This window comes from Hemicordylus capensis, chromosome 1 (assembly GCF_027244095.1).
Source record: "Hemicordylus capensis ecotype Gifberg chromosome 1, rHemCap1.1.pri, whole genome shotgun sequence".
In the NCBI taxonomy this organism is placed as follows: Eukaryota; Metazoa; Chordata; class Lepidosauria; order Squamata; family Cordylidae; genus Hemicordylus; species Hemicordylus capensis.
In genome coordinates this window covers 393162456-393174150 of record NC_069657.1, presented here as the reverse complement: position 1 = coordinate 393174150, position 11695 = coordinate 393162456, and the positions used below count along the sequence as shown (strand labels likewise).

Here is an 11695-nt window from a genome sequence, read left to right as displayed (position 1 = left end):
CTGTGGTAAGTTACTACTAAATGGTCATTTGTACAGACTTGTGACTGGCTTACCAGGGTCATTCCCAGATGACAGGCATAATCATGGGATTATGTGACTAATTATTAGTCGCATAGAAGCCGCAGCCTGAAGTCGAAATAATTACGATTCTGGGGGCATTTGAATAGGTCTTCTTTGAACGGTCCCTCCATTTCTTTTGAATTTTTTCTGTGGACCGTTCATACTGCTTGCTCGCAGGTCTTTTCCAGGTCCTTGCTGGCCAATGGCTTTCTAGTGTCAGCAGGATGCCGCCCCACCTGCCCCCTGCCACCTCACATGCATGGTGTGCATTTCTAAAAACTTTCATATTAATGAATCAAAACACACACACAATTGTTTTTACTTGTTTTTAGTGGGTCTTCCACAAGACTGCTGACTTGCAACATCAGTGGCAACATGGAAACCCACCCCTCTTACATAAAGCCTGCATTTAAAATGGCACTCTTCCCCCAGGTCTTTTGACTCTGAAATTTGCATTGGTGTCAATGGATCTTTTTAAATTTATTTATTTTGGTTTCAACTTCCATAAAACCACTGACTCGGCAGATTGGGTGGTCTTGCTGGGTGTTTCTCAAATCACCCAGCTCCGAGAGCCTACCCCACCCCTTGGCAGCACTCACTCAGCCAGCACCTCGCTGCTTCCCTGCCCATGCCCAGGCACTCGTAGTGGCCTGGCTCAGAGGGAGGGCTCCACCTCCACAGCCTGGCTGGTACCTGCTGCCAAAGCAGGCAGAGTTGGAGGAAGGCCAGGAGTTGGCCCTGCCCCAACTAAGGAAGAAGGCCTTCATCCCTCCCTGTCCCACCCACCCTCCTGGCCAGAAAGCCAGGAGGGCAGCTCTTGCCTGCAGAGGAAGTGAGGAGGGCATGCCAAACCAGCCAGGTGGGCAGAGAAGCAGAGAGGTGGGTGGGCTGATCCTTTTTTTAATTTCTCTTTCTTTTTTCTCTTCCCCCCCATCTCAACTTCCACAAATCCACCAATTCAGCAAAGTCAGTTGTCTTGCTTGGTGTGTTCTGCAAGATCACCCTGCAATTTTTGATTTTTTAAAGCAAAAAACCCCTGAGGCTTTAAGATGGCAATGGATATTTATATACCTCGTCTCAACAAAAGTTTGCAAAGTGGTTTAGGAAAAGTCGCTCTATCACTATGGCCTCCAACACTCCTGGGGTACTTGGAAGTAATCTTGCCGTCTGGGAATGGGCAGGTGATTACAAACACTGTTATTAAGTTATTAATTGGTAAATGACATCAGTATGCACTCAAAGAGTTTTGAATGATGACTAGGAGGTTGAATAGCAAAGGTTCTACTCTGCTTGCATCTTTGAGTAAGTGTGCTTGTGTACGAACAATCTTGGAATTTGGGAATAAGCTTGGTATTAGGGAACACTCTGAAATTTGAATAATTTGCCCTTTTCAATAAAAACCATTCCACATTCTTGCAAGAGAAGGGAGTCATTTGTAGAACATAAAGTATCTTTGGCATGACTGTGATCTTGATGACAGCTGACCTCCCCATATGCGAGAAGGAGAGTGCATTTCATTGCTTGGAATCTTCCCACATATTTTGAAGTTTGTATGTTTTATATCAGTAGTTTTGGAGCTCATTTTAATACTCCTAGATACTCAGATCCAGTCTTTGATCACTGGACAATATTATCGTTTCCTCAGTCTAATAATATGATTTGATGAAAAACATCTTGACTTTTTAAAAATTTATAATAATAAAGGACTAAAACAACTGTTTATATCAGAAGTAGGTTATATTGGTAACATCTTTATCTGTATATATCCCCAGTTAAACCTGCTTCAGGTTTACTTACCAAGCCATCTAAATGATTTCAAAGTGGTTTCAGTTATCCGGTTAAAGAAAGGCACATGTTATATAATGACAATCTTATTTATCAGAAAGATCTGGGAGACCTTTAATCCATTCTGGTGAGAAGATTGGAATATAGTTTACATAAGGTTATTTGGACATGGAGCTTTTAAAAAAAGCAGTGAATCTGGATATGTGGAGTTTATTATAACCAAAATCCACATAAGGCAGGTCTAGTTGCATTATATAATTGGTGCAGTTTATATCTTTGTGGAATCACTGTAGTATTTCTCCTAGCCATAGCCTTTAACCACTGTTCTTATGTAACCTATTAACTTGCTCGTGGATTTATTTTAACTTTGTCTCTGTGAAATTGGTATATTCCTGCCTCTGCAGATCTGTGCAGGCTGAGCATGGCTTTCAAAGTTTAGCTACATATTCATACTCTCTTTCTGAACTTATAAGGTTGGTTCAGACATAACATGAAACCATAGTTTGTGCCAGCTGTACCCATACTGTGGTCTGAGAACCCATACTATGGTCTGAGCTTCAGATATTATTATTATTATTATTATTACATTTATATCCCGCTCTTCCTCCAAGGAGCCCAGAGCGGTGAACTACATACTTGAGTTTCTCTTTCACAACAACCCTGTGAAGTAGGTTAGGCTGAGAGAGAAGTGACTGGCCCAGAGTCACCCAGCTAGTTTTATGGCTGAATGGGGATTTGAACTCGGGTCTCCCCGGTCCTAGTCCAGCACTCTAACCACTACACCACACTGGCTCTCCAATATGCAACATGCAAATGATAGTACAAACTGCTTGTCTGTTTTTGTTTCCCATCTGCGCATGTCCCATCCCAAGCTTGTAAGACTGTCAAATGGAAAAGTCACGTGAGGGCATGCCCCCTTGCCACTATTTCTTGTTTCCCTCCTACTGGCAATCAGGAGAGAAAGGAGCCGGGATGGCAAGTCAGGCACTTTGTGCTTTGCTCTCCGAAAATGAAGTGATCCAAGAATTAGGTTCATAAGCACATGCAGAGCTTGTGGTGGCACCATCAACCAAGCAACCCGATTAGATTGCAGGAAAGATAATATATGGCAGGGCGGCAATACCCGGAGTCAGGTTTTAAAAGCAGCTCCATTCAGGAATTGCTGAATTCTACTTTTTGTACAATAAAGTTGGGGAAGGGGGGCTCAGCCCCTTCCCCTTGGGTTAATGTGTGCAGTCCTTGGGCTTACTCATGAGAAGAGCCGTGCAGCAGAAACAGCATCTCCTCCAGTGAAAAGAGATATTTTCCCTCATATGGGAAGGTAGGATGCCTCCTTGTCTTAAGGAGGCAATTATTAGACCACTTCTGAAGAAGCCTACCTTGGATCCCTCAGAGTCGAGCAACTACAGGCTTGTCCCCAACCTTCCATGGCTGGGCAAGGTAATTGAGAGGGTGGTGGCCTCCCAGCTCCAGACAGTCTTGGAGGAAACTGATTATCTTGACCCATTTCAAACTGGCTTTTGGGCTGGCTATGGGGTGGAGACTGCCTTGGTCGGCCTGATGGATGATCTCCAATTGGGAATGGACAGAGGAAGTGTGACTCTGTTGGTCCTTTTGGACCTCTCGGCAGCTTTCAATACTATTGACCATAGTATCCTTCTGGAGCATCTGAGGGGGGTGGGAGTTGGAGGCACTCTTTGCGGTGCTTCCACTCCTACATTTCAGGCAGGTTCCAGATGGTGTCCCTTGGAGACTGCTGTTCTTCAAAATCTGGATTTGTATGGTGTGCCTCAGGGCTCCATATTGTCTCTGATGTTGTTTAACATCTACATGAAACCGCTGGGAGAGATCATCTGGAGATTTGGTGCAGGGTGCTATCAGTATGTTGAAGACACACCATCTTTTTCTCCATGTCATCATCATCAGGGAAAAGGCATAACCTTCATAAACGCCTGCCTGGAGTCAGTAATGGGCTGGATGAGGGATAACCAACTGAGACTGAATCTAGATAAGATGGATGTACTCATTGTGCAGGGTTGGAACTCGAGAGATGATTTTGATCTGCCTGTTCTGGATGGGGTCACACTTCCCCAGAAGGAACAGGTACGTAGTCTAGGGGTGCTTCTGGATCCGAGCCTCTCCCTGGTCTCCCAGGTTGAGGCAGTGGCCAGAAGTGCCTTCTATCAACTTCGGCTGATGCACCAACTGCTACCGTTTCTTGAGATGAATGGCCTCAAAACAGTGGTACATCTGCTGGTAACCTCCAGACTGGATTACAGCAATGTGCTCTATGTGGGGCTGCCCTTTTATGTAGTCCGGAAACTACAGTTGGTCCAGTCATGCAGCAGCCAGTTTGGTCTCTGGGTCATCTCAGAGAGACCATATAACTTCTGTACTGAAGGAGCTACACTGGCTGCCGATATGTTTCCGGGCAAAATACAAGGTGCTGGTTATAACCTATAAAGCCCTAAACAGCTTGGGCCCTGGGTATTTAAGAGAACGTCTTCTTCGTTATGAACCCCAACACCCACTGAGATCATCTGGAGAAGTCTGTCTGCATTTGCCACCAGCTCATCTGGTGGCCACTCCGGGACAGGCCTTCTCCACTGTAGCCCCGAGGCTTTGGAATGTGCTCCCTAGTGAAATAAGAGCGTCCCCATCTCTGACAGCTTTTTAAAAGGCTTTTAAGATGCATCTGTTCACCCAGACTTTTAATTAATATTGTTTTAATGGGTTTAATGCTGTTTTAAAATATTGCTTTAAAATTTTTAAATTGTTTTAATATTTTTAAACTTTTTGTTTTTGATTTAACTAAAGCTTTAACTTTCTGTTTTTATTGTTGTAAACCACCCAGAGACGTAAGTTTGGGGCGGTATAAAAATATGTTAAATAAATAAATAAATAAATAAATGTGATGAGGATGGATGCTGCTCCTGAGCTCTCTCATGAGAGTGAAAGGCCATGAGGGTACCCCTTCACAACTCATGAGAAGAACTATTTCGGGGATCGGGAAGAATTGCTAATAATGTGTGATGACAGCCCTTCTCCCACAGATTGCTCCATCATGAGAGTGTTAGGCCATGGAGACACACATGCGGGCCGGACAGCAGATGCCACCCAGCCTGGTTGCTCCACACAAGAAGGTCACGGGGATGGGTACCCCAGCAAGTCCTCTCTCTGTCTTGGTGACTGCCGCAAAGAAGCAGTCAAAATGGGCCCTCTGCCAGCCCGTACGCCCATTTGAACATATCCATCTGTATTGTTGCCCAGAATGGTGATCCCATTCTCCTGGGCTCAAAGATAACTTGGGCTCCCCTCTCTTGCGATCCCATGCAGTGGCAGATCTGCATACACTGCAACTCCAGTCCAAACCCAGGAAATTTGAATGAGAGTTGAAATGTTTGCCTGGTCCCAATGTTTCCCCAGTCTGCCCACCCAGCATTTCCCTGATGCCAGGACACATGGAACATCAAATTCTCCTCTGGGTGCATCAAAGACTCTCCTGGAGAGGAGGGGGTCACTGTGCAAAAGTTCTATCATTAACCATAGAGAACGGGGGTCCCACACAAGCGGGGCCCCTCTTTTTTGATGGCTCAACTCATGAGCATGCAGTCCAATGGAAGACCGAAGGTTTTTGAGCCTAAGGTTCTCCCCACTAGACTGGCCCCCTCATGAATAAGCTAATCCCTGGGTGGCAAGCTGACACAGGGACGGGAGTGTGACTTGGTCTCCATGGACTGCTCTGCTGGGGGAAGAGCATTCTTGGTCACAGCGGGCCAGACCCCAGGATCCTTTGCTCTCCCTCACATACATATCCCCTCCTAGGAAGTCATCATGTTCCTTTTCCTTCCCTGAGTAACAGAAAAATAGTGCACCTCAGCATCCCCCTCCTGCCAGAAATGGTGCTTGTGCAAGACTGGGGTTTTTTTTTGCGGGGCTTTAATGAGGGTGGTGGTGTGATCACGTGGCCAGTACTAAATCATGTTTCAGCTTTAAAAGGCCATAATTTCATGTTTAGTGCCTTGGAGTATGTAATCCTATATACACTTACTTAGGAGTAAGCCTCATTTGAAAACAGTCTTACGTAAACATGCATAGATTATAAAAGTCAGCAACAAGAGGAAAGACCATAGATTAGGCCTCGAATACTACACTTATTCAGTAAGATTCAAACATTTCACTAATTAATGCCAGAAATAGTAAGCAATTATATTATATCTCATGTGGGTTTAAGAAAAACTGAAAGACTTGCTTTGGACCAACTGAGTGTGAAGAGCATACCACAGAAATATTGATATTGGTTTTGGTCAATTTAATGGTCTAGTAACATTGTAAACTCAAAAGGTTCATGGGTCAGTAAAATACTAGCCAATATGAAGATGAAACTGAGGGCTCCTGATTATATTGAATTATCTGTGAATTTTAAAGATGGAAAACTCCTTGGTGCCTTCTTGAGTGGAGGAATTGATTTCCCTAGTATTTCCGTAGGATAGTCATTAGCTTTGTGCATTTGAGGGAGAACTGAATCAATATGAAAAGGCTTTTTAGGTAGATGGAGGAGACTTTCTAGAGAGGAAGGCATTGCCGGGTTTAAGTTATTGGTTTCCTGCAAAAGGGTTGAGAAATTCTGTTCAGTTCTTAAATGGAAGTGTATGTTTGCATAATTCACTGATAACCATCAAACCATAATAAACTGAAGAGATGTTCTGTATAGTTGCTAAGACACAGCCAAGTTTATTACATTTGATGATTCCAATTACTTCTCTCTCTCTCGTTTTTAGAGTAATAAGCTTTACTTTCTTTCTTTCTTTCTTTCTTTCTTTCTTTCTTTCTTTCTTTCTTTCTTTCTTTCTTTTTTCATATGCACTTGCTGAGCTAACTGCAGCAAACTGCATCTGTGAAAATTAGAACTGGGAAAAGAAACTTCATATTTCAAATGGAAAATGAACTTTTGGCCTTAGCAGCATGAGGTTCTCGGCCTAGTATGGAGCCAGAAACCTGCCAAGCTAATGAACTGGGCATTGTCAATTGGCACATATGGCAAGCTGAAAGAATGAGGGAAGTGGCCAGCATATAGAAATAATGACATTGAGTGTCAAGTGGCATTACATCCCATATAGCACCAACATTTCTCTTTTGCTTTGTAAAAACATTTGTACTTTACTCAACTACTTCTATAAACATGGTTTTTTGAAATACATTTTTTTCAGCTGCTGAGAGAACTCCAGCTGCAGGTAATTATTAAATGTAATCCATTCCCACTTAATTTGTATGCACTTAATTGGGCCATATGTTTATCTAAGACAGCAGCTCCTATAATAATGAATGGTAATGACTCCTATATCGTTGGTAAAGAGGGAGCAACATTTAATGTTTTAAGAAAACAAGAAGAGTCCTGTTTGATCAGTCCAAAGGTCATCAGATCCAGCATTCTGTTTCTCACAGTGACCAACCAGGTGCCTTTAGTTTCTTTCTTCCTATGCGCAAAACTAAGAATGCAAAAATTACATAGGAAAAAGGAAGTCATAGACTTGAGAGATAAAATACAGTTATAGTATGTTTTCCCCACCCCATATAGGCCTCCCTCATAAATTATTAGGAGCCAGCGTGGTATAGTGGTTAGAGTGCTGAACTAGGACCAGGGAGCCCCGAGTTCAAATCCCCATTCAGCCATAATACTAGCTGGGTGACTCTGGGCCAGTCACTTTTCTCTCAGCCTAACCTACTTCACAGGGTTGTTGTGAGGAGAAACGTAAGTATGTAGTACACCGCTCTGGGCTCCTTGGAGGAAGAGCGGGATATAAATGCAATTTATATCCTCAATTTCTTCTTGAGCACACATTTGTACTAGAGTTTGGACTATTACATCTATGTGCAGCACAATCCTATGCATGTTTCAGAAGAAAGGTCTATTGTGTTCAAAGTATGCAGAACAGGACTGAAGTTTTAAATACCACCTTTTTGTTTCTTTTCCCAAGGAAAAAACCCAAGGCAGTTCAAACAATCTGCAATCAACATAATTATCATTTCACATCAAAGATCAACTTAAACCATAACAAGCTCCTCTGCCAGCATCTCCCTGAGAACAAGCACTTTCCTCATTTTGATACATCCTCAAAATTGTAGATGGAAGGTCCAGCTTTCTAAATACAGATGTCTTCTCTCTCCTTCAGCCGGAAGAGCTCATAAAGGGACAGTACCGTAACAGAGTAGCACCTGCCCCGTACCTCCTCTAACAAAACATCAGTTCCTTTCACATTTGCAAAGCAAAAAATCAAACAGAAATTCAGCAGATGAAGCTTTTGCCAGAATGAAAATGGGGAAATCTTTACTTACTGTTTTTGGCTTGTTTGTTGGACATGAAACTGTTGCAGGCATCGGAGTCTGGCCAGAAAAAGGTTGGCAGCCATAACAATAGATGTAATGTCACTGGGTATAGTTGTTTGGGTTTAGTTGTTTGTTTTTTTAAACTAAGATTGCCACATTTCCCCCTTGACAGTAGCATGACTATCAAAAATAGTCAGTGACACTTTCTGCATTACTCCATTTTCTTCCAGAGAAAATCTGTACCTGTTGAATTGCTGAACATCACAAAGCTGCTAAAGCAAAGGGAAGGTGGTAACCTGATACCATTCTGTTCTGAAAGCTCAAAGTTCAAAGATGTTTTGACAAACTCACACTTTGGGAGGCTGAGAATTAAGCTGAATGCTTTTGTAGAGGAAATACATGGTGAATCATTTTATTGTATTTGGAATCCAACATTTATTTTGAACTATGCTGTTATTGCTTGTGAATGCTATTTACTTGTGACTGACATGAAAATGTTTCTGTAGTGTTATTTTATGCAGCAATGATAGTGCTTGAAATCTAAAATTGTTGTAAGACACCCCAAGCAGTAGTGCACTGGAGGGGCAGGGATTTTAAACAAAACAAAACAAAACAAAACAAAACACTCTCTGGACATTTCTGCTTTGATGTGATTTGAACTGGCATGATCCATAGTTTTTTGTGACTGCATTATTTATTTAGGAACATAGGAAACTGCCATATACTGAGTCAGACCATTGGTCTATCTAGCTCAGTATTGTCTTCACAGACTGGCAGCAGCTTCTCCAAGGTTGCAGGCAGGAATCTCTCTCAGCCCTATCTTGGAGAAGCCAGGGAGGGAACTTGAAACCTTCTACTCTTCCCAGAGCAGCTTCATCCCCTGAGGGGAATATCTTGCAGTGCTCACACATCAAGTCTCCCTTTCATATGCAACCAGGGCAGAGCCTGCTTAGCTATGGGGACAAGTCATGCTTGCTACCACAAGACCAGCTCTCCTCTCCTAAATGTAATTTATTTATTACATTTATATACCGCTCCATCCAAATTACTCTGGGCGGTGCACAACAACAAAAATAAAACCCACAAATCAGACCTTTAAAAACAATCCTTACAGAATAATATAAAAAGAGCATTAACAATTAAAACATGTAAAACAGTTTAAAAACCCTGGAAGGCCAGGCCAAACAGATAGGTTTTGAGGGCTCTCTTGAAAGCCAACAATGAACTCAAACTACAGATTTCTGCGGGGAGTGCATTCCACAGCCCAGGAGCAGCTATAGAGAAGGCCTGCTTCTGAGTCGCCCCCAGAGGTACTGGTGGTAACTGGAAACGGACCTCCTCAGATGACCTTAACGTGTGGTGGGAATCATGCAGAAGAAGGCGCTCACCAAGGTAACCAGGACCCAAGCCAGTACTTCGTATTTTACCCGGAAACATATTGGCAGCCAGTGCAACTGTTTTAAAACAGGCATGATATGGTCTCTCTGGGTTACCTCAGAGACCAGTCTGGCTGCTGCATTTTGAACAAACTGACATTTCTGAACTACGTACAAGGCAGCCCCACATACAGCGCATTGCAATAGTCAAGCCTTGAGGTTACCAGCAGATGCACCACTGTTTTGAGGTCATCCCCTTCAAGGAATGGATGCAGCTGTCGAATCAGCCAAAGCTTGTAGAAAGCACTCCTGGCAGTAGCCTCCACATGAGATACCAGAGTGAGGCTATTGTGAACAACACCCCAATCCACACCTGGCAGTGGTGGAAACAAGGCTTGATCACGAGCCAACAGTGGCTAACTCAGTTCTTTTTGTGGTGGCCATGTATGATTTGGAATTGAAAGGAGACACAACGACTTTCTATAATTCAATGGACTTTATTAAGGCAATTGGTTACATAGGCATGAATGCCAATCAATCAAGGCAAGCAAAGCAATCAATCAATTTCCCAAGTGTAGTGTAGTTAGATTGGTTCACAACTTAAATCATTTCTCGACTAACTTAGATGTTGTGTGTGTGTTTCCTCGGTGGCTATTCTCGCTAATGCAAAACAATAATGCAAGCACAGAGAGACAGACACCGGAATGGAAGGGAGGAGGGGGAGGGGGAGGGGGTGGAGAAGGAAGACAGACGGAGCAGGGTGGCAGATTGCCAGTTAATAGGAAAGGCTGGGACAAAAGCACGATTTGCTGTTGGAGAGTCATATTACCGGATCTTGTCGTGGATATTTGGACTTGCACGTTACTGGAGTGCAAAGTTAGTGTTCGACACTCATTTGCATTCCCTCAGTTAGTCCAGGTGGAGCTGTCTATCATGAACAGAAGTCACTGCGATCCCTCACCACACAGGAGGGATTGCCAGTGACTTCTTGCCCATTTCAAAAGCTGAACTCTTACACAGGCTCAGCAGCCATGGCAACAGGTTCCCGTGTTTGCTTCGCACTGCCCTGTTCAAAGGGGCTTCCCTTCTTATACCTTTTTCAGGTCTCTAATCTGGATCTCCTATCAGAGAGACACACTACCATCTTCCTCATGTCTCCAGGAAGTGTCAACAAACTCCCATCACAGGATCTCTTTTGTGCCATATAAGGGTCGAGGATTCAGGGTTTGAGGGTCATATCTGACATTGTTTACAGGTGCAAATGGAACTGTTTCTCTCTCAATGTACTCAAAATATTCCTGCCTCCTCAAGGGTGAGTTCTGTGGTCAGCTGTTTAAGCAGACTTGAGGTGCCTTTCTGGTCCCAATAAATTGTTTGTAAGCTAAATTGTATAACATTCAGCAATTACTTTCATATGTGTATATGATGTACCACTAAACTATGTAGGTACCATTATCTATGTACTTACTTCCTAAGGCCTTCTAAATGTGATTATTTTCAGCATATGCAGTTTTAAAGCGGATATCATGATTACACTTGGCATAGCAGAAATGCATAAACAAAGTCAGAGCAGGGATGGACAAGTTTCTCCCCCTTGGTCAAGGCTTGAACAGAGAATAATGATGTAAACCGCTCTAAGCCATTTTTTGGAAGGGCGGTATATAAATAAATAAATCAACTAAAGAAACATACAATTTCATTCAGTTTCTCATGCTTAGCTTAGTTAAATTCACATTTCTGTTACTAATTGCTCTTTTCAATATGGCAGACACCGGCCTAAGCTTTGCCTTTTGAGCTTGCAATGCTGGACCAAGTTCAGCAAGGGTGCTCACAACAAGGCCTGGGTCCAAGAGTATCCCCAAACTGTGTATCTGTTCCTTCCAGGGGAGTGTAACCCCATCCAGCACAGGACGATCACTCAAATTCTGAGCCCTTAAAACCATCCCTCAAATTCTGAGCCCCTACAATGAGCACCTCCGTCTTGCCTGGTTTCAGTTTCAATTTGCTATCCCTCATCCAGCCCATTACTGTCTGTAAGCAGACATTTAGGGAATGAAGACAATCCAGAAGGATACCATGGTTGATGGTACTGAATGCCATTGAGAGATCCAAAATAAACAGCAGAGTCACACTCCCTCTGTTGATTC

At 43.1% G+C, this 11695-nt stretch overlaps 1 long non-coding RNA gene across 1 annotated transcript; it reads left to right on the top strand.

Annotated features, from left to right (window-relative positions):
• Nucleotides 1–7183: 7183 nt before the first annotated feature.
• On the top strand, nt 7184–8659 carry LOC128340956 (uncharacterized). The gene is made up of 2 exons (XR_008314107.1): nt 7184–7301; nt 7824–8659. It is a non-coding gene; the product is annotated as an uncharacterized LOC128340956 (long non-coding RNA).
• The last annotated feature ends 3036 nt before the right edge of the window (nt 8660–11695 follow it).